At 35.9% G+C, this 24830-nt stretch overlaps 1 protein-coding gene across 7 annotated transcripts in view; it reads left to right on the top strand.

Moving 5' to 3' along the window:
- Window positions 1-24830, top strand: part of CD36 (CD36 molecule) — a 296355-nt gene that overhangs the window by 200907 nt on the left and 70618 nt on the right. For 4 of the 7 annotated variants that reach the window (XM_045827388.1, XM_045827389.1, XM_045827383.1 and 1 more), the window contains exon 1: window positions 16991-17169. The exons of 2 other annotated variants lie outside the window; for them this stretch is intronic. The gene's annotated coding sequence lies outside the window, so the exon portion shown is untranslated. Of the gene's footprint in view, window positions 1-16989; window positions 17170-24830 lie in introns of those variants that run through there. One more of the 7 variants, XM_045827392.1, reaches the window with a different exon arrangement.

Raw genomic sequence — 24830 nt, 5'->3', positions numbered from 1 at the left:
AGAAACCCAAAACACTAATTCAAGAAAACATATGTATCATTATGCTCATTGAAGCATTATTTGCAATAGCCAAGATGTGGAAGCAACCTGAGCGTCCATGAATAGACTAATCGATAAAGAAGAGATAGCACATATGTACAAAAGAATAAAATCTTGCAATCTGTTACAATAAGAAAAAGAGAAATAACATATGATATCACATATATGTTGAATCTAAAAAACAAAATAAATGATCAAACAAAACAGAAAGAAATTCCAAGATATGGAGAATGTTTTGATGATTGCCAGATGGAAAGGAGGTTGGGGGTATAAGTGAAAATGGGGAAGGGATTAACATGTGCAAAATGTTAGTTATAAAAACAGTCACAGGGATGTAAAGAATGGCATAGGAATATAGTCACTAATATCAGGATAACTATGTATGGTGTCAAATGGGGGTACTAAACTTATCAGGGTGATCACTTTGTAAATTATATATATGTCTATCATTAGGTTATACACCTGAAACTAAGATAATATTGAAAGTCAACTATAAAAGAAAAAAAAAGAATCAAAGTCAAATTTTCTTCTTAGTGGGAAAAATTCAAAATAGTTTTCTATTATGGCTATATTAAATAACACAAATTTTAATAATTTATGAATACAAATAAAAGCATAAGTATCTCACATTATTAAAAATAAATAATATTTTAAACACAAGAGGATTACATGTAACTATAACAATAGGCAGCAGGTCAGAAAAGGTTTTAGAAATTTAGTTGATTAATAAAAATAATTACAACTGAATATACCAAACTAATACTTTACATTCCCCTGATTTGAATTCAAACACTTCCACTTATTAGAAAAGACATTTATCCACAAAAGCCTTAGTCTTAGAACACAACATAATTATACAAATAATGAACATAATACTATTTCTAATATTCTGATATTACTAAATATTATTCAAATATTTCTAATATTTAAAATTATTAAGTAGTATTTCTAATATATATAAGAGTAGTCCCTAGGCAAACTCTTTGGCTCCTCACATGCTCTGCTTCGAATGTCACTTCAGTCTGCATGTGGTACAGGTGGCTTCAACCCGTGTTGAAATGTTGGAGAGGAAGATCCAAATCCTGGAAGTTCTTGTTTCTTCCCAGCTCTACTGTATATAATCTTTATTTATCCAAATTCAGTTATACTTTCTCCCACTGTAGTTTATTTTATCCACTGCCTTCCTAGATTAAAGCTCATACTTTAGTCATGTTGGGAAAGGCCCAGAAAAGAGCAAAAGGATTTTCCAAGAAACACTGATAAACCAAACATTTTGTTTGTTTTGTCTAAAAGTTTGTTTCAACATTTTAATACTACTTCGTAGAAGCTGTTAAAACTGGAAAAATTTGGGAAAAAGAAAAAGATGTGACTGCCAGTTGACCTGCAAGCTGGACTGGAGAGATTAGAGGCGGCCACCCCCTCTCCCATTTGAGGAATGTGCATTCTTGCTCTCCTTCTCCTCTCCCAATGCTTCTATATAAACATTTATGATTTGGGGGGTGCAGAAAACTACTCCTTTTGCAGTTCCCCAAAATAAGCCTCATAGGTAAGTTCCCTTGCTCATTAAAACTGCCATCTACCAATCAGAAGTGGTTTGCCTCTTTCTTTGGTCTCCCCGTGTCCTCCACATATGGGAGCTGGCTTCAGATTATAACCACAGCAAGCTCCTCAGGAGTTTGTAAAACAGCAGTCTCCCAGCACCTCTATCTTTTACAATACATTGCACCAAATTTTTAAAAGGGAAAGATACATCTTTATAAAAGGGAATCTAATGAATAATTAATAAAAATGTAAGAATTATACAATTTGATTAGTGGAGGAAATTCCATATCATTACCTAGGTATTTTTCACAAACTCAGAAAATCTTTCCAATTTTCTTATTCCTAAATCCCAAAGTAACAGGCACCATTCCAGTTTTGTGTGTTAGAATCAGCCAGAAAGATCTATGGGTTGGGCTAGAGATTGTAGAGGTCTCAATTCATTGTGTGCTTCCCCACTATTTCCTGCAAACATGCCTCAATGCTGTTATGGAAAGAAGAAATGTGCTGAGATTACTTTTATATATTTATTAAATAGTAAAATATATCTATAGTGACAATAGAATTTTAGGGATCTGAAGTTCCTTTCGAATGAGAACATATATCTTAAAATTATTTCCTAACAAGAAACAGGGATTTGCATCGCATGATTGTTGCTTTAGAAATCCTTGACATAAGAATGTTTCTACTTGAACAATGATTAAAATAAAATAAAAAAGATAAATAAATAAATAAAATCTTTAAAAAACAAACAAAAAAAGAATGTTTCTGTTTCAAATATAAAGAATAACTCTAAAATAAATTGGCTTGTTGGATTAGTAACAGTTAATGTTCAATATCTATGGCTAGCAGTATTTATATTACTATTTCTAAATTCAAATTAAACAATCAGCTTAAGATGGAAGAACAATACAATAATTTTAATATATAATAGATATTGGAATTTAAATAACAGTCTCCTAGACTAGGAAACTAAGTAGTTATGTCTGTTCCATAAAGGTAAGCAGTCATTTATCCAGCTTATCTTCTGAATGTGAATAGCAATAACTTTGACTGGACTTGATTTGGAATAGCAGCATATGAGGTATGGTAGACATAATTCTGTGATGGTCTATATTTCTGCTTCTAGCATACACGCCTTGTATAATTCTCTGCTCTTGAGTGTAACTGGGACTGTGAATCTGACAATTTTCACTCCATTAATTAAAGTATGTTATATTGCAAAACTGCAGAAAGTCAATTAGGTGGGAGGCCTTAAAAGGGAACAGAGATTTCAAGTGTGATAAATTCATTTGCTGGTTTTTGAGAAGTAAGCTGCTATGTTGTCAGAGTGTCACATATACCTAGGACTTGAGGGTAGCCTCTGGGAGCTCAGACAACCTCTGGCCTACAGTAATCAAGGAAGCAGGAAACTTAGATGTACAACCACAAGGGATTTATTTTCTTCAAAAACAGGAGCTTAGAAGAAGACCCCACACCTCAAATGAGAATCTAGCCCAACAGAAACTTTAATTTTAGCTTCCTGAAACCCTGAGAAAAGAATTTAGACACTTCATGCCCAGACTTTGAAATATAGAAGTGTGACATAATAAATGGGTTTTGTATTAAGCCTTGAAGTTTGTAGTGATTTGCTATGAAGCAATAGAAAACTAGTGCATTAGTGGTGGCTTTTTTGACTTTGCTATTTCTATCATTTCCTATATAAAGGCCCATAATGTGAAAGCTATTACTTGGACTATAGATGTTCCATTCCCCAGGGAAATTATTTCATATAATTAAGCTTCAACATTAAGTCTGAAATATATTAGTTTGGGATTAGTACAATAAACAAATATATGATGCACAGTTTATTTAACTAGTAAACAAATATTTCTGGTATGCTCTGTTATGTGCTGGGGTATTCTAAGTAGTGTGAAATATGAAAGTGAACAAGTCAGTGAAAATTATTTGGCCTCAAGGAACCTACATGTTCATATGGAAGATAGATATTAAAGATTTTAAAAGTACCAAATAAATGCAGGGGTGGGAAAAAGTAGGTTTACAGTTGTGAGTATGCATAACACAGAGTTTATTCTTGTATTATTATTTATTTACTAATTTGTATTATTAATTATTTTTCTATATGAAAATCTATAACCCTACTTTTGTCCACCCCTGTATGTGATAAAATTAGGTAGCACAATTAATAAAATAAAGTGAAATAAGAATACAGAGTATAAGGAGAGATTATTGTTTTAAATACTGTACATTGGTACCTAGAGAGAGAACACTGCAGCAGAGAAGCTCAGTGAAGAGAGGGGGCAGAACCAGCACATAAATAAGAAGGTTTGAAGTAGAGGGAAGAGCCAGTAGAAGGTCCAGCAGTGTTGTGTAGTTCAGAACATTTCCGTAAGGCCAGTGTGGTTTGAACAGAGTTGATGAAGGAAAACATAGGAAGAGTTAAGGATGGAAAAGTGGCCAATAGACAAACCATATGGGGACTTCTAGATTTTGAGTTTTTGAATATATTTTCTGTTAAAACTCTTTGAAGACCTCTCCATTTTAATGTTTACCTCATAAAAATCTACATAATTTATCTTAGAGTTTGGTGTATGAAGAAATTTAAGATTTTCTGAATGACTTCTGAGTTTTCTTTTATGATGAGAGCTTTGAAAATCATCATGGTACCCTGTGGTCCTGGCTGCCAGGAGATACCAAGCTTGGGCTTGGGCAAATTAACATTCCTTAGATAAGGTTTTGATGTAATCCATCTCTCCTCCTTCACCATTATTTTCCATTGATTTTATGTTTTTAAATACCTTTTGGAGATAGGTGTCTTTGGTGGCCAACTAGACCTTGAGCTGGAGAGGCCATAAGACAAAGGGAGTCCTGGGAACAGGCAGCACCAGGACCCCATTGGCAGGTTGATTGAACTGGAACTGGAGTTGGAGGAGGCTCAGGCTGCAGGGAGTTCTGGGGACAAGCTGTATGGAGGACCAGACCTGGAAGTGGACAAGGGCCAAGGGTTACTCTGGGGCAAGCTGCACTGTAACCACCTTGAAGAGCCAGTTGAACCTGTAGTTGAAGTGGGTGTGGTCTGTGGGAAGTCCCAGAGATAAGCTACATGGGGGGCTTGGGTCCTGGAGATGAAGCTGGAGGGGGTGTGAGCCTCAGGGAATTCTGGGAGTAAGTACCGCTTGGCCCTAGATTTACAGTTTTCATGAGCCCCAGGGCAGACAAGTTAGCTTCCAGGTCCTTCAGTGAGTGTTTCCTACTTCAGTCTGGTGCATTGAGGGAGGGGGTCTCATGTACTGTGTCTCCATCAATCCTACCTGTTTCTATTTGATCTCCTCATTTGTTGTACAGAACATTCAGTCAGCCCTCAGTTCTTCAGGGACAATTGCTGTCTGTAGAAAAGGTGAGTTCAGGGTCTTCCTATGCCAACATCTTGGAGGAAGCACTGGAAATTATGAAAAGAAATATTTGAAGCAGTGGGAAATGCAAGGTGAGAATACAGGGACAGTTTCATTGAAAAATAGACTTTATGCAAGAATAGAAATGATAATTTAAGACTTTCAATAATGGTCTAAGAAGCTTACAATCCATATTCTAGGCAATGGGTGCTAATATTTAATTTTAAATAAATAAATCATGAAATCTACTTTGCATTTTAAGAAGATTAGTCCCAAAGTCCTAGAAAGGACAAATGAGAAAAGAGTAATCCTGTATGCAGGAAAATCAATTAGGAGACTCTGGCAATAGTCAAGGTAGCTGGTAATCAAAACCTGACTTAGGTAGAGACAGTGAAAATGAAACACAGGAGACAAATGAGAAAGATATGGTGAAGTGGAGTTGTTAGGAATTAAAAGATAATTGGGTGTATGGGGAACAGCTTTAGGCTGGGCAAAGTATGGTGATGTAATTTTACAGAAATTGAGAACACAAACTTAGAGATAGGGAAGAAGAAATGTGTGTTTAGGGCAGCTGGGTGAAGATGTCCACAGAAGGTTGATATGCTGTAATATCACAGTGGAGTCAATCATAACACTGTGTAGGGGCTCCAGACCTAGCTAGAGCCATGAAGACCTGGGCCCCAAAGAGCATTGGAGCATTGTAACAGTTAGGTAAGTTACTTTACTAAATCTCCATTTAAGTTTGTAAAATTGTAAATATTAGTTTTATCTCCAGAGATATTTTAAAAAATTAAGTAGAATGATATAGACACTAGTATAGTTTTAATAGTATATAAAGAATTCTCAAAAATGCCAACTAAATTTACTAGTAGTATCTAACTTAGGGGTAAAAATATTTTGGGGGTTAACTGCAGAAGACCTAAATTAGGACAAGAGAAATACATATAGCCATGGAAGAGAAGATACAGGGAGAAAAGAGAAAGAATAAGCCTAGACCTTAGTAGATACCTACATTTAGAATGCAGTCAGAGCAAGGGAAACCCAAAACTGGACAGGGAAAGGATAATCAAGAAGGTCAGTGTCTGATCTTTACCTGATAAAAAAGCATACATAGAAACAGAGGAATTGCATTTAAAGTATAATCTAAGGGCTGGAGATCTTAATTCTAGAGCTTTGTTAGAATTTTTTTGATTTACCCTAGATTTGTCTTACTCAATTTTCCCAATTCTTGAGGGAACTAGCACAAACTACAATGCACTAGACACTGCTTTGTGCAATTGTTCACCAAGAAAGTACATATGAATTGCCTGATAATTATGTGATAACACTGAGACATAAGCAGAAAGTGCTGCAGCATGCTAGTAACAATTACAGCAAACCAAGGCTCTCTCTGACTTAAAAACCAGTGGGACATCTGCTTGGCTGCTACCATAATTGGCTATTGGCCTGTTGTTTTGTTGTGCTGGAGAAGGACTTTATGTCCTGTGGATATTATTTGCTCTTGGTCCAGAGGGACCCAAGTTTCCATTAGATTATAAACTCTATACACATAGATTTTTGCAAGACACTTCAAATTTTCTTTCATTTAGTATTGGATTCTTTCAGTTTCCTGTGGTTCTTCCTCTGTAACAGTTATCTCTTCAGGCTTCCAGTCTTTAAGGTTATCACTTGGTGTGTTGTTACTCTCCCTGCCATGGCCTTGTGAAAACTTCCTGTGACAACCCAAACAAAAAAGCTGTATTGATGTTGCAATATATCTGTTGACTCTCGTTCATATTGTACTCAATTCTACTCAATCACATTTCATTCAAGAAATGTTGTTTTATCACCAGCTATGTGTCAGTCACTGCGCTAGATCCATTTTCATTTTCATATTCTTCAGATTTATCTGAAGAATAAATGTTCATGTTAGGGTATAGAATGATTTGTAGAATAGCTTCAATTTAAAGACTTTCCTCATACACCACTACTACCACCAAAATCTGTTGATATTACCCCCTCAGTATTTCTTGAATGCACGCTTTTTCCCCCTTCATCCATTTTAGGCCAAGCTACAATTAAAGTCAGTAATAGTTGCCTTATTGATTTTCCCATATCCATTCTTACCTCTCTTCAATTCATTAGTCATGCTGCTATCAGAATGACTGTTTTTTCAATGTAATGCAGATCTAGTCATATACCTCTCTTGATAAAAAACTTCAATGTCTTCCCATTGTTCTTAAGACAACTTTCCACAAAGCTCTATGCCATCTGGCTCTTCTCTAACACAACTCCATCATTTCACATTACCCAGTCCTCTCTTATCCATTCACATTGGTCTGCTGTCTGCTTTCACTTGAATCCACTATGCTCCTTCCTGCTCTGGCAGCCTTCTTACCATTGTTGGTCTCTTACCTTTGAGTACTTTCCTAATCCATTGACACTTAACACCTACTCATTTTTAGAATATACATGCATATATACATATGGTCTCTCCAGGGAAAGTCCAACCATTGTTAATATAACAAGAATGGTTTATGCAACATCGATGTAGACAGCCAAGGAGAGTGGACTGGAATGTGTGTACATGAACAATGATGACTTTAATGTACTAGTCAGTGGACACAGTAGACTCCACTGAGTGAGCATGTGTACTGTGTGGCTGTCACATTCAAAATGACTGAGTAAGTAGAGTAATGAACCTTCATCAAATTTTGCATTAAGCTTGAACATTTGTCCATGGAAACTATTCAGATGATTCAGAAGCCTTCAGCTATGGGCAAGAGGTTGGCAGCTTCATCACAATAATGTGCCCACTCATACATCATGTCTCCTGCAAAGATTTTGGGCAAAACATCAAGTCACCCAGGTGATTTAGAACTTGCCACCCCCCACACACACCACACAGCCCAGCTTTGTTGCCCTGTGATTTCTGGCTTTTCCCAAAACTAAAATCACCTTTTAAGGGCAGAAATTTCAGACTGTCAATAATATTAAGAAAAATGTGATGGGGTAGCTGATGCAGACTGGGAGAACTGTGTGACGTCCCAAGATGCCTACTCTGAAGGAGACTGAGATGTCATTGTCCTTTGTACAATGTTTCTTGCATGTTGTGTCTTCTTTAATAAATGTATATTTTTCATATTACATGGCTGGATACTTTGTGGATAAGACTCATATATATTCATTTATACACATATACATAAAATACTTAGATTGTACATATATACAGTCGTATATATGTAAATAAATGCATACTATGGATATATACTCATATGCATATATTCCCATGTGTGTGTGTATGTGTGTGTGTGTGTGTGTGTGTGTGTGTGTGTGTGTGAATAAAACCTCCCTGACCATTCAGCTTAGCATTGTGGTATGAAACTTTCACAATGGAACTTTTTTTCTATTCTTCCCAGTTTATGGTAATATGTTATGATTTGATAACAGTAGAGTCTCTCTTCACTAAGCAAAAAAGATACTTGAGAGCATAAACTTTGCCTTTATTTAGCATTTTTCCTAAAAGAGTAGCATAATGCTGTACAAATAGAATCTCAATATATGTTGCTGTTGAATTAATAAATGGTTAAATGATTTATCATCTACCTTAAAAGGGAAAGATGTTGCTTTGTGGGTTATAATATTTTATGCAAATTCTTGATAAGGCTTTTACAACTAATAAAGATGATATTAGAAGAAAGTAAAAAATAAGAATATAATATTTAGCAATAATTTAGGCCTCAGAGACTCAAGAGCACTACTCCATTAGATTATTTTCAATAGTAAAGATTTTCACAAATCCTCATTTCTTTTGAATAATAAACATAGAGCCAGCCCTTTCCCCTAAAATCAGTTTTGAGAATAAATGACAATAAAAGCTTTACCTTAAGTTGATGTTTAGAATAAAGACAATTCACACATGTATAGATTTGAGTTGAGCAAGTTAAGCAGAGGAAATAAACATTAAACCTTTGACATAGCAATTCAGCAGGACAATGCTCCTTAAGAAGAAGGTTGTGTATGGAATTATTGATTCCATGCTAACATGGTACAGTAAACAGACACACAAACAAATAGAAAACCCTGGTAAGAAGACCATGCTAATAAATCAGTTATAAACTAGCTCTAGCAGTTCTTTCAGATCCTGAATATATCCTTTATGCAAACTGATAATAATCCAAGGGTGTTTTCCAAATGTGTTTTACCTAAAAAGAAGTTAGCATGTTAATGTGTTTAAGTATCTTGGTGAATATTCTTATAGTTTCCATGTGTGTACGGACACTTATACCAAATTTTCCCACAAGGCCACAAACTATTTCTTTCCTTATTATGTTATGCTACAGAGCCAGGGATTCAAGGACAATTTACTGTTAACTTTTACATGATGGACAGGAATGTAAAATAAAAGGAAAAACTTTTGTTTAAAATTTGAATTTCTCTCAAGGGAATATTTTTTAAAAGATTTTATTTACAAAATACTGGCAAACCGCCTCTAACAATACATTAAAAAGATCATACACCATGACCAAGTGGGATTCATTCCAGGGATTCAAGGATGGTACAATATTCACAAATCAGTAAATGTAATAAATCACATAAATAAAAGCAAAGACAAAAACCACATGATCATATCAATAGATGCAGAAAAAGCATTTGATAAGGTACAGCACCCATTTATGATAAAAACACTTGGCAAAGTGGGAATAGAGGGAGCATTCCTCAACATAATAAAGGCCATATATGAGAGACCTACAGCCAACATCATTCTCAATGGGCAAAAATTCAAATCTTTTCCACTAAGATCAGGAACAAGACAAGGCTGTCCACTTTCACCACTTCTATTCAATATAGTACTGGAAGTTTCAGCCACAGTGATCCAAAGAAATAAAAGGCATTCAAATTGGAAAGGAGGAAACAAAACTGTCAGTGTTTGCAGAGTACACGATAGTGTACATAGAAAATCCTATGTACATAGAAAATCCTCCACCAAAAAACTGCTTGACTTAATAAATGAATTTGGCAAAACAGCGGGATATAAAGTCAATATCCAGAAATCAAAGGCATTTCTGTACACCAACAATGAAACAGCAGAAACAGAGATCAAGGAAAAAATCCCATTTGAAATAGCAAAAAGAAAAATAAAATATCTAGGAATAAACCTAACCAAAGAGTAAAAGACCTGTATTTAGAAAACTACATAACACTCAGGAAAGAAATCAAGGAGAACACAAACAAATGGAAACATATACCCTATTCATGAATTGGAAGAATTAATATCATCAAAATGTCCATACTACCCAAAGCAATTTACACATTCAATGCAATTCCTATTGAAGTACCATTAGCATATTTCACAGACATAGAACAAACACTTCAAAAATTTATATGAATCATAAATGACCCCAAATAGCTGCTGCAATTTTGAGAAAGAAGAGTAAAGTAGGAGGGATCACAATACCTGACACTAAACTATACTACAAGGCCACTGTAATCAAAACAGCCTGGGACTGGCAGAAAAACAGCCACATAGACCAATGGAACAGAACAGAGAGCCCAGAAATAAACCCAAGTCTCTATGGTCAATTAATATTTGACAAAAGAGGCAGCAACATAAAATGGAGTAAAAATAGCCTCTTCAACAAATGGTGTTGGGAGAACTGGACAGCCACGTGCAAAAAAATGAAACTTGAGCACCAACTTACACCATGTACAAAAATCAATTCAAGGTGGATAAAAGACTTAAATATAAAACGTGATACCATTAAAGTCCTAGAGGAGAACGTAGGTAGGAAAATCTCAGATATGTCATGCAGAAACTTTTTTACTGACTTGTTCCCTAGAGCAAGGGACATAAAGGAAAGAATAAACAAATGGGACCTCATTAAAATTAAAAGCTTCTGCACAGCTAAAGAAAACGGTATCAAAATTAAAAGAGAACCAACTGTATGGGAAAACATATTTGCCAATGATACCTCAGACAAGGGTTTAATCTCCAGAGTATATAAAGAACTTACATGACTGCACTCTAAGAAGAGAAGGAATCCAATTAAAAAATGGGCAAAGAACTTGAACAGACACTTCTCCAAGGAGGACATACAGAAAATCCAAAGACACGTGAAATGATGTTCAATATCACTAGCTACCAGAGAGATGCAAATTAAAACCACAATGAGATACCACTTCACACCAGTCAGAATGGCCATCATAAACAAAGCAACAAACAACAAGTGTTGGAGAGGTTGTGGAGAAAAGCGGTCCCTAGTGCACTGTTGGTGGGACTGCAGACTGGTACAACCACTATGGAAAGCAGTATGGAACTTCCTCAGAAAACTAAAAATGGATCTCTCTTTTGACCCAGCAATTCCACTGCTGGGTCTCTATCCTAAGAATACTAAAACACCAATCCAAAAGAACCTATGCATCCCAATGTTCATACCAGCACAATTTACAATAGCTAGATGCTGGAAGCAACCTAGATGCCCATCAGTAATGAATGGATCAAAAAAAACTATGGTACATTTACACAATGGAATTCTATGTAGCAGAAAGAAAGAAGGAGCTCCTACCCTTTGCAACAGCTTGGATGGAGCTGGAAAACCTTATGCTAAGCGAAACAAGCCAGGCAATGAAAGACAAATACTATATGATCTCACCTTTAACAGGAACCTAACAACAAAACAAAGAAACAAGCAAAATTAACCAAAGACACTGAAATAGAGGACAGGCTGCCAGTGACCACAGGGGAAAGAAGAGGGAATTTCAGGGGAGAATGGAAAGGGTTCACAGGAACAAATTTAAAGGACACATGGACAAAAACTAGGGGGAGGATGGTAATGGGAGGGAAGTGGGGAGGGTTGGGTGGGTGGGCTGGAATGGGAGTAAAAGGGAGAAAACTGTACTTGAGCAATGATTAAAATAAAATTTAAAAAAGATTTTATTTATTTACTTTTAGAGAGAGGAAAAAGAGAGGGAGAGAAACATCAATGTGTAAGAGATACAGTGATTGGTTGCTTCTCATATGCCCCCAACTGGGGACCTGGCCCACAACCCAGGTGTGTGCTCTGACTGGGACTCGAACCAGTGTGACCTTTTGGTTTGCAGACCAGTGCTAACTCAACTGAGCCACACCTGTCAGGCCTCTCAAGGGAATTTTTTACAGCATAATATTATTAAAGTCCCAAACACATCCATCATGACATACTTAAGGACATAGTCAGTACTGATAGTAATCGACAAAGTACACTAGATGCTGGCTGACTGGAGAAGAATGCTCTCTGAAAAAGCAATAGCTCCCTGAAAGCAACAGAGAAACTGATTTGGGGAGGTATTGGGAAGGAGAGAAGATATGAGTACTACTGCCACTCTATCAGTGATGCTTTGTATATGTACCAGTAAATTTAAGTGCTTGTTCTGAGAAAGCATTTTGACATAGAAGTGGGAAGTTATACAATATCTTGAGAAGAATATTCTATTAACAGCTGGCAACAGCTGCTGTAAGCAGCAGGGTTGATACCGCTTTACTGCTTTAATGTTATGTCATTTGTTGTGCAACAAAAACCACATGAGGTTTTGATTTTGTATAGTTCAGAATTTTAGGGCTGTAAACACTTGAAAGGCCACCAATTTTTTGGAGTGAGAACCCTGAGTTTAATTGAAATTTTCTGATGAAATGTTTAATTCTGAAGTTAAATTCAAAAGTGACTATTCTCTGGATGAAGAAGGTTAGGGTCTCAACCTAGTTATAAAATTTACCATCTTAACTATTTTTAAGGGTCTTACTGAAGTGCATTACTGAACTGAAACCCATCTCCAGAAATTTTTTTTAACTTTGTTAGAATTTATTTCTGCCAGTTTTCCAATTTTCCTTTTTTAAATATATTTTATTGATTTGCTATTACAGTTGTCCCATTTTTTCTCCCCTTTATTTGTCTCTGTCCTGCATTCCTCCTACCACCAGCATTCTCCTTTTAGTTCATGTCCATGGGTCATACATATAAGTTCTTTGGAGTCTCCATTTCCCATACTATTCTTAACCTCTCCCTGTCTATTTTGTACCTACCATTTATGCTTCTTATCCCCTGTATCTTTTCTCTCATTCTCCCTCCTCCCGCTCCCTATTGATAAGCCTCCATATGATCTCCATTTCTATGATTCTGTTCTTGTTCTAGTTGTTTGCTTAGTTTTTGTTTTTTAGGTTCAGTTTTTGATAGTTATGAGTTTGTTGTCATTTTACTATTCATAGTTTTGATTTTCTATTTCTTAGATAAGTCCCCTTAATATTTCATATAATAAGGGCTTGGTGATGATGAACTGCTTTAACTTGACCTAATCTGGGAAGCACTTTATCTGTCCTTCCATTGCTGGATAGCAATGATAGCTTGCTGGAGAGAGTGATCTTGGATGTAGGTCCTTGCCTTTTATGACTTTGAATACTTCTTTCCAGCTCCTTCTTGCCTGTAAGGTTTCTTTTGAGAAATCAGCTGATAGCTGATAGTCTTATGGGAACTACTTGGTAGGTAACTCTCTGCTTTTCTCTTGCTGCTTTTAAGATTCTCTCCTTAACTTCAATCCTGGGTAATGTAATTATGATGTACCTTTGTGTGCTTCCTTGGGTCTAACTTCTTTGGGACTCTGAGCTTCCTTGACTTCCTGGAACTCTATTTCCTTTGCTAGACTGGGGAAGTTCTCCTTCATTATTATTTTTGCTCTTCCTCTTCTCCTTCTGGCACTCCTATGATTCTGATGTTAGAACATTCAAAGTTGTCCCAGAGGTTCCTAAGCCTCTCCTCATTTTTGGAATTCTGGTTTCTTCATTCTGTCCTGGTTGAATGTTTATTTCTTCCTTTTGTTCCAAATCATTGATTTGAGTCCCAGTTTCCTTCCCGTCATTGTTGGTTCCCTGTACATTTTCCTTTATTTCACTTTCATAGCCTTCATTTTTTCCTCTATTTTGCAACCATACTCAACCAATTCTGTGAGCATCCTGATTACCAGTGTTTTAAACCCTGCATCTGATAGGTTAGAGATCTCTTCATTGCTTAGTTCTATTTTTTTCTGGGCTTTGATCTGTTCTTTCATTTGGGCCATTTTTTGTTGTTGTTGTCTCCGTGTGCCAGTTATGTAGTAAAGGGCAGAACCTTAGGTATTCGCTAGAATGGGGCAACCCAGTCACTGAGTTGTGGTGATGTATGTGGGGGAGGGGTCCAAAAGGGAACAATGCCACTTGCTCTGCTCTCCCCAGGATTTCAGTCACTTCCTCCACTACCCACAAGCAAATTGGGCCCTTCTGGTGCTGATTCCCTGTGGGTGGGCTCATGTACATTCTAGGACCTTGTGGGTCTCTCCAATGAACTCTCCTTTGAGGCTGGGAGTTTCTCCTGCCTCCTCAACCCTCACAGTCAGAGGTTTTGAGGCTTTTTTCCCCACAATGAAACCCTGGGTTGTGTGGTCTCACTCCCCAGTTGTTCCTCCCAGTTTATCTTCATGCAAATATGGGACCATCTGTTCTGCCAGCCTCCACCTGCCAAGAGTCCTCTCTGCCCAGCTGCCCATCTCTACCCCTGATACCAGTTTGGATGAATGTTTCTTCTCTAACTCCTTGGTTGTTGGACTTCCATACAGTTTGATTTTCTGGCAATTCTGGTTGTTTTTGGTTTTTAAATTTGTTGTTGTCCTTCTTTTGATTGTGGAAGGAGGCAAAGTATATCTACCTACACCTCCATCTTGGCTAGAAGTCCCAGGAATTTCCATTTTGAAAAAGTTAATAGTTCTCCATTTCCTCTCCCCACCAGCCCTTTTACTTTGTTTTAAAAAAGAACACTCAGGTGAATCAAGTGTAAAACATTAGTGACACCAACTAAAACTTAATCACTTGTTCAGATCTGATGTTGACTTATTGCTGGCATAATGTAGTCCTTTCTGTTTGCTGTTTCTCAATTTAATGCTAAAATGTTCAATTTAGTTGCTACTCCATTTGAAAATGTTCTCTTTGAAAATACTTTGTATAATTTGCTATATCTGCAACATATGAACTAAAGTGGGTTTTCTTGTTAAATTTATTGGGGTGACATTAGTTAATAAGATCATATATGTTTCAAACATACGTTTCTATGATACAAGTTCTGTATAGCGCACTGTCTACCCAGCACCCAAAGTCAAACCATCTTCTGTCACCATATATTAAGTCCCCTTTTGCCCCTCCTTCCCTCTGGCAACCACCACACTGCTGCCTTGTCCATGATGGGTTTCAATTTTATATCCCACATATGAGTAAAAGCATATGGTTCTTAGCTTTTTCTGGCTGACTTATTTCACTTACCATAATATTCTCAAAATCCATCCATGTTGTCAGTAATGGCAATATTTCATCTTATAGCTGAGAGGTATGCCATAGTATATATATACCACATCTTTTTATCCAATCATCTATTGAAGGGCTCTAGTTGTCTCCATATCTTGGCCACCATGAATAATGCAGCAATGAAAATAGGGGTGCATGTATCTTTGTAAATACATGTTTTCAAGTTTTTCATGTGGAGGCCTAGGAGAGGGATTGCTGGGTTATATTGTAATTCCATTCTTAATTTTTTGAGAACCCACCAGACTGTTTTCTATCAGCCAGTCTTGTTTTTCATTATTTTTATTTGTTTGTTTTTTCAGCTCTATCCATCCCTATTCTTTTTATCACCATGCACCCTTCATAGTTGATGCCCAGGAGGGAGTGAACAATTTAATGATAATGAATATATAATTTATAGAAAAAAGTTCAGGATGTCTTCTTCTTATTTATAAGACATAATTTATATTTAAAAATGACAGTGCTTACAATGTTGGAGAAATGCTATGATATATATTATGATTCATAGAAAATATATATGATCCTGTGTTCACTGAATTTTTAGTTTTTCACTTCTTTGATAAGACATTTGTTTAACAAGTTTCTAGTTCAAGTAATAAAAAAAAACTTTTATACACACAAACAACACTTTTTTTTATAATGAAAAGGGTCCTAATACTCTCCATGTCCATCCAGGCTGTCACAAAAGGCAAATTCTTCTTTTTTATGACTGAGTAGTATTCCATTGTGTAAATGTACCACAACTTTTTTATCCACTCATTTACTGATGGGCACTTGGGCTGCTTCCAAATCTTGGTTATTGTAAATAAAGGCTGCAGTGAACACAGGCATTGATATATTCTTTTGAATTAGTGTTTCGGGTTTCTTTGGATATATTCCCAAAAGTGGAATTGCTAGGTCATGAGAAAGTTCCATTTTTAATTGTTTGAGTAAACTCCATACTGCTTTCCACAGTGCTGCACCAGTCTGCCTAAGAACCCTTTTCATTATGAAAAAAGTATTGGGGTGGAGGTGGGCAAAGGGGAAAATTTTGGAGACATTTGTAATGGTGCAACCAATAAATATAAAGTTAAGCACTATAATGAACAAACAAACAAAAAGAACAAAAAGAACTGACATGCATGTTGATTTTTCAAATGTAAAAAAAAAATTTAAATCAAAATACCCTGACAATACATAACACTTTCTGCCACATGAATTGAGGTAAACAAAAAAAAATCATTACTACTGAAACTATATAAAAGAGAAAAAATACTAGAAAGTTTACCAAAGATATTCACATTTCAAGGACTTCCCCACAAGTTACTAAAAATAATTTGTCAAATAAATAATACTTGATATTCACTATTATCTTTCTCTTATACCTAATCAAGAAAAGAAAATTTGAACCTGTCTCAACACTATCACAGAAAATGGTCAAGTAGAGAAGCAAGCTGATTATCAGTGACTGATTATTTGAATTATGTACTATTTTTCTTAAGCACTGTAGCTATCTGTTAAGGGATATAACAGGTTTTAACAGGAAAAGGATTAAAGGTTTTATTTTCCTCAACCAAGACACAAAATGAGTGAGATTTTTCAAGTTAACTTCAATTTCATCTGGCTCAGGTGTCAGGAATCTATATTTATCTTGTGTTAGGCGTGCGCCCAAAGTGCTGGAAGGCTCAGGATATCAATTGCTTTCAGATGTCAGAGTAACCTTAAAGACAGATGAATGGTCAGGACCCCATGCCTCTTTTCTGAGTTCTCAGCAGCTGTGCTGTAGAAATCATGTGTTTACTTTCTGCGTCTCCTCCTCCAAGACTCTCCCTGAAGCCACTCTTAAAATCCTACATCTGGGCAAGCAAGATCCTCTAGAAACTGGTGAGCAGATTTATTTTTGTACAGTGATGTGGCTATAAATAATTAATGGACTATCATCTAGTAAAGAATAATTATTTTTAATTCTTTAAAAAAGAAAAAGATTATCTGGCATAAGAAATAAACACTTAACACATAAATTTTACATTTCTACTAGTCTAAATTCATCCTATGAAATCTCCATTTGCATATTTTCATGCCTTTTATCTAGAAGTATCAGAAAACTTAAATATGTAATTATTTCAGAAAGTAAAACTTTACTGAATTTTTATTCAGGTTCTCTAAGTTGATCTGACATATACTAATCTAGCCTGATTTTATATTTTTTCAAAAAATTTTCTTTACCTTCTTATAGACTTTAAAAAATATTACTCTTTAAAAAGAAAAACAATGCTCTAGAAATCTGACCAATTTGATTTTTCCTTCCAAATTGAAAGACCACCTTTTCAGTGGGACTAGAAGTTGAATGACCTTTGTTTATAAGACTATGAAAATGTTTTTGCAGTGTTGTCAGGACTGACAAATATATTTAACAAATAATTTAAAAGACCCACCCCTCTTAACAAATTGACTCCTACAAGGAAAGAAGAAAACAATATTCCTCTCGTACATAAACTGACTGATCATTAGTGATCACAAAAGTTGTATGGACTGTGGGCACAGGGTACCTTCTTTTAGGGGCAGGGACTTTGTTGCCCCACAGATTTTTTGTAACATGGTGTGGCTGTAAAAGAAGGGGAGCCCTGCAAAGAATGACAGGGTAGTGACTTATGCTGAAAGGAAACTTACTTAAGAATTATATATACATTTAAATACAAAAATTAAATGCTGATACCAAAAATAAAGTTCCCTCTGACTCTTTAGCTATCTACAAAGCCTGGAAATGAATTGGATAGGCTTCTTTACCTTTGAGGATCGCTTCCTTTTATTCTTTGCAGAATGGTTGCTTGGAGCTGGGCTGAATTCTGGGGAAAGCTTTCTGGGTTGATCTGGATACATGTGCTAATTTCTTGTCATTCCTGTGAGAAAAACTCAGCATTCAGGTGGATTTTAGATCAGGTGAAGAGAAAGAGGCAACCTATACTCAGGTATAGCTGACTGAATAATGAAAGGGGGATTTGTCGGACAATATATGAGACTTCTCTAATTCTGACAAGGGAAAAGGAGAAATATTGTCAAATGACGCACAACACACAAACAGTAATTATTTGGAATCAGACCCTTTTGTAAAGGACAATGGCAACTTTGCAGTGAACTATTCTGAACTTTTAAGCAAGCAAGCAAGCAAACACCTGAGGATAATCAAACAATTTCCACCTGGGAATAAAAAAATAAGCTCCTGAACTCACAAAAATATTTTTAGGAGAAAAAAAGGAAAAAATTTTAAAGTGCTAAAAAATCAGTGACAAAGACCATGTAAGACTACAGAGTGGGCTAAATAAAATTGTTTTTCTTACATTGAAGAAATACACAATATATTGCAGTAGATATGACTATAGCTCATTTTGCTTTGGACACAAATTGCTAATTAAGATGACTGTAATTTAACATTCTTAGTATTTATAAACTAAGCTTTACAGTTAAATTATTTGAAAAAACTTCACAAAATGATGAAATGAAAAAGAAATGCTTTAAAATGAATGAAAAGGGGATATGTTTTTTATTGCCACTTGCCTATATGTTTTCCATTGCTTTTTAGATAAAAACTGTAAAGTGCGTCACCACTTTACTACCACCTAAAAGGAATGGTCTGGAATGAGGCGCAGGGAGGTACCAGAAGAGCAGCAGTGACTGTGTTTCCATATCAGGTTACTGGAATCCTGAAAAAAAAAAAAGTCTAATCCAAAGTGGTTCTCTCAGCTCACAATGAATTGTTTATCAGGAAAAGGAAATTTTCTAAAACTAGCAAAAGTGCATGGAGAATATAAAAAGAAATATAGTAAATAATTAGTTTTATTGTTTTGTTGGTTGTGTGTCAAACTACAAAAGTTGGCTAAGCCACTGGAAACTCGTTTTCTTTTACAAAGAGCAATTAGTATGTCATTGCTCCTTTCCATATGATGAGCTTTCTAGCCATTTCTTTATGAAGGCTAAGGTGAATGCTGCTTTGTGCCTTCTGACAGATTTAGACTTGTGGAGAATAAATAACACTTTAAGATTGGTGCTTGGTGGTACAATATTAAATAGTTTAAGATGTTTTGAAATATAGCCAAGGACTTTTGTCACACAAACCCTATCATCTGAAGGAGGAAATGACAGAAAATTGGCAGGCAGATGGAGGGGACATAGCAGAGCGCCTGGCTACACTCACCGAGGATTCCAGAGTGTGCTCAGATAGAAAAGCATTGTTTGCCCTTCAGTGCTTGTGGAGTTTAAAACTGGAATAAGGACAGTGGTTTGTTTTTTTTTAAGAATTCTTTCATCTCTCAGTTAATGTTATTTTCTTCTCATTTAATCTTCTAAATATAAATCTTATATATCTCTCATTTTAATTGTAGAAAATCAGAAAGACTATTAATAGTCATGTCATATTTTTAACAATTAAGAACACAGTATAACAGAACTTTAACGGAAGGCTCATTTTATTCCATGCTGGAAATTCATTATTACTCTATTTGAAGTGTAAAGATGTCATTATAAGGTGTCAATTTTGGCCTCATTCTAGGAAGTTTTAGAAATGATACGAATTAGTTTATTCCATCTGGTGGTCCCATAGCAAGGACCCTAAGGAGACTGTCTGTTTACAGCACACACACATTTTTATAAAGGAAGCAGGATCTTTTTGACAAACATTCTTATTTAATCTTCTAAATATAAATGTTAACCCTCAAACAGCAAAAAAAACAATAGTTTTTGAGTACAGATTGGGGTCACTCTCATTCAGATTCATTTATTCATTGACACATTTGTTTAAACATATTTATGTGCACTTATGTGTCACACTTGTCTATTGTTAGAAACAAGATTGTGCTGAACTTTTATAAGAATCCAGGAAGCTTCACAGGTGGTTTTTCTAAATTTTGCTTATATAGAATAAAACCTTTTGAAAGTTAAAAATAAGATTGGTTAACTTTATAAATGATAAAAAACATAGTGTAGGTAGAATTTTGTGGACACATTCCCCATCACTGCATACAAACAGAACCCTTAATGAACCATCAGTCTCCTGGAAAAAATCAGCCAGACTAGTGCCTGTTACAAAGTTGCTTCCCTTGCCCGCTCTTAGCTCCTTGCCATGATGTTTCTAAATACATAATTTACTCTTAAAATGCTAAGTAACATACAGCACATGGAATAAAATAACTTAAAGTAGTGTACATCCTAAGCTTAGGTTGGTAGTTTTGTAAATTAATTTTCTTGAACTGTCTTGCCTGAAATGGGAAACAAACACTAATCTAAACTTTAGCTTGATTTCATAAGAAGATGACCTCTGGTTTCTATGGAAACCTCTAGTTTCTAGGAGCCCTATCCTTTTTAAAAGTTGCTTGGTCAAAAGTTACATTTAAGCAGACATGTAGATGGGCAATTACAATGCAGGAGAACACAAGCTGTGATAAGGGCACTGTGCACAGACCTTTGCTGTTATGTAGAGTTGGCACCCACCACTGGGCTGATAACTCCAGGAAGACAGGGGTCACTTGCAACTTAGTATCAGCAATGCCCAATGTCTGACACATATTAAACACTCAATGGGTAGATTTTATTCATTTATTCAAAAATATGATGTGTAAATGTTTTCTAACCTAAAACATTAACCTACCACTGAGGACTATAACTAAAATTTTAAAAGTTTTTCATAATTTTAACAATTTAAAAATCTATTTCTTGAATCTCTTATTCTTAGCATTCTTTTTTTTTGTTAAAGATTTTATTTATTTATTTTTAGTGGGGGAGGGAGAGAGAGAGAGAGAGACATCAATGTGCAGTTGCTGGGGGTTATGGCCTGCAACCCAGGAATGTACCCTGGCTGGGAATCGAACCTGGGACACTTTGGTTCCCAGCCCGCACTCAATCCACTGAGCTATGCCAGCCAGGGCTTATTCTTAGCATTCTTATTGAAATATCCAAAAAGACACATCTACAGTTGACCCTTGAACAACATGAAGGTTAGGGGCATCCACCCCCTGTTCAGTTGAAAATTTGCATATAACTTTCAACTGTACCAAAACTTAAGTTGTTCCTTGGTGTCCAAAGGGGATTGGTTCCAACACCCCCACAGAAACCAACACCCCCACAGATACCAAAACCCATGGATTCTCAAGTCTCCTACATAACATGATGCAGATCAATGCATACAGTTAACCCTCTGTATCTGTGGACTCCCAAATGTGTACTGGAAATGAAAAAGAAAACAGAACAAGTATTTATTGAAAATGATTTACATATAAGTGGACCCATGCAATTCAAACCTGTGTAGTTCAAGGGTTTTCATGTGAGAATCCTCAGGTAGGTAGTTTTATGGAGTGTAACCATCTTTAGCACCATTCCATCCTTCCCAAGTGTTTGAGTTGTTTGTTTTTTGGTGATATAGGGAAAATCATCTATTAAAATCAATAATGAAATTTAATAGAGGAATATTCTGTAATTCAATTTACACTAAGTATTTAAACTTAGAGACACTGATGATTTCCCATTGAGTCAGTACAACAAGCTTGTTTATTTCACCTAACTCCTCTGGAGTCCTAATCCTTTTCCCAAATCCATGTGCCAAGCTTAAATGTGCTTGCTTCTGTATTCACTTTCTTACATATCTTCGTTGAGTGTACCAAGTTTTAGATAAAGCTAGAGAAAGACTCTTTCCTTGGTCAATTCCACTCTGGGTCCAGTGGTCATCTTCACACTATGCTAACCTTACCTCCAGGTGTGGGTTATGATTTCTCTACTTCTAACTTTATGGGAAACAATGGCATGGGTAATATTGTTCTTTGCTAGGCTAGTCACTACACATACCCCCAAAACAACTCTGAGGGTGGAGGTGATGGCTGGCAAATGGTAGAGGTGCAATCATCACCTCTTGTCTTTCCCAATCCCTTGGTCAGAATACCTTCCTGACTTCACTGAGAGCCTCTGGAAGGTTTCTTCACCTTTAGCCTTCCACACCTCCGTGGGTAGCATCCTCATATTGCAGTCCTATTGTAACAGTTCACTAAAATGCTCCATTTCACTGTGAATAGTCAGGAAAAGCAAGATTAGTCAAGAAGTAAAATAAATTCTAGTATGTAAGGCGAACTGAAGGAAAGCTTACTATAATTATTAGCACTATCTTCTCTACCCCATTAATATTCCTCTTGAGTGTTAAAGATGCCATTTTGTTTTCTCTCTAAAGTCCCCCATGCAGAACTTCTGTACATAGTAACAGCAGGAGCATGTCTTAAGCTGAAATCCTGTAGATAAATAAAAGCATTTGATACAATCTGAATGGTCTTTTGTGAAAAAAGAAAACTACTTAATAATTATTTACCATGGCAAAGCAACAGCTATGAAGCTGTTTTTGTTGTTGTTGTTGTTATTGTTTTCTGAGGTTTAAGGATGGAACTTTATTTTTCAGCTATTCTCCCAACATTAACATATATTCATAGTAAAAGCTATAAATATTAGAAGTAGAAATAGTTAGAATACTCTTAAACCAAGATCCATTAATTTTTACAAGTGAATACTATGAGGAATACTGAAATGGGAATCAGGTGTATAAAATTTAAGTGAGCTTTTATACACCTGCCTAGCCATTAGATAGATTGTCATCCCCTATGTTTCCCTTTCTGAAGTTTTTCTATGCCTCCCTACCCATCAACACCTACTAAGAGATCTTACCTATTTTTATGCCTTCTCCTATAATCTATATGTTGAATGAATCCAAATCTACATCTCATGGCCCTAATCTCTTCCCTGAGTTTCAGAGTCACATATTTGTGTGCCTGCTGGTCACCTTCTACACGTGGATGGTCCACATCTTGAGTTGAAATGATCTAAACTCTTTCAACACATAACCTTGTCATTATGTTCTGATTCATGATGTGCCTTTTATGTACAAAATTCAATTGTAAATATCCCCAAGATAGGTATGCCTCTTAATTATGCTTGAATTGATCCTAGTGTTCAATGCACATACATGTACTCTGTAAATACTTTTTAAATAAATGGATGGGTTAAGTAATTATAATAGCTCTTTATCACCTACTGGGTCCTTGCAAGGCACTCTGATAATTATTATGCAAAGTGTGTAGTATTTAATAAGCATAAATTATTATTTGAAGTACATTTTCTATTTTTTCCCCAGATTTTAAAGCCTTAGTGACCTTAGGCAAGTCACTTTATTATGTTTTCATTGTTTATTTTATTTTTGTATTAAGTTTTCATTGACACTATCACTGGTGTCCCCATTCCCCACCCCATTGCCCACCTCCATCCATCCCCCCCCTTCCTGCTGGTCATCCCCACACTGTTGTCTGTGTCTATGAGTTACACATATAGCTGTAACCAGACTCCATAGGTTTGAAACTTGGATCTTTTACTACCCAGCTCTGTGACCTTGGGCAATTTAGTTAACTTCTCTGTTCCTGTGCTTCCTCATCTGTAAAATAGAAATAATAAAAAAGTATCTACTTCATAGAGTAATTCTTCAAAATAAGCAAGCTACTATATACAAACTATATAAGTGCCCTCTACATAATAAGTACGATAAAAGGGTTGACTATTACTATTTAATTATCATAATAGATTTAATGTGGGTAGTGTTATTCTCTTTTTAAGAATGTGTGGACAGACTCAGATAGATGAAGAAACTAGTTCAGAATGCTGCCACTCATTAGTGAAAATGCCAGCTAGAACTAACTGACCCCGCTCCCAACCCTAGTGCTACTGTTTCACTCCCCATTCTTTTATCTTGTCACTCCAGTCTGCAAGCTAGGATCCATTCTTGATTTGTATTTCTCACTGCCTAGGTAATCACTTGCCATGAGGCTTAGCTATTCACACTACCTTCTAAATGATCTCCCCCCATATATCTGAAATCTTTCCCAACTTCTTCTTCCTCAGCCACTGTCTTAATTCAGACCATGTATTTTCTTGCTTAGATTATTTCAGAAGACTTCCTCTGGCCTTTCCTCCAATACATTTTCCACATAATGCCAGAGACATCTTCCTAAAACCAAATTTTATAATGCACTCCTTCCTTAAACACCTTTGAGTTGCCCTATATTGCTTTCAAAATGCATTCTTGAAAAGAATTTCTAGGTATTCAAGCACAAACCTCAGTCTCTCATACATTAGGCATAGTATTAGGTCTTTACTATGACATTTGTGCCTGCCTCTCCAGTGCCCTGTCGTGTCTTTCTGCAGCTCATTCCCTGTACCAAAGCCTTACCAAAATACCTGTATTTCCCAAGTTGTATGTTTTCTTATGGAACTATATTTTTGGGGAATGCCTTTTTTCACTTTACCCAGACCTGTATTTTTTAAAATTCAAATTTATTGGGGTTTCATTGGTTGATAATATTATATAGGTTTCAAGTATATACATTTCTATGATACATGTTCTGTATATTGCATTGTGTGTAAACAATTAATACAGCTCAGAGGTAGTTCTTTCAAAAGGTTAATAAAATTGACAAACCCCTGGCTAGACTCACTAAGGAAAAATGAGAAAATGTTCATATAAACATAGT

This window comes from Phyllostomus hastatus, unplaced genomic scaffold (assembly GCF_019186645.2).
Source record: "Phyllostomus hastatus isolate PE091 unplaced genomic scaffold, TTU_PhHast_1.1 phas_scaffold_78, whole genome shotgun sequence".
NCBI classification, from domain to species: domain Eukaryota; kingdom Metazoa; phylum Chordata; class Mammalia; order Chiroptera; family Phyllostomidae; genus Phyllostomus; species Phyllostomus hastatus.
This window is presented reverse-complemented; position numbering and strand designations above follow the sequence as displayed.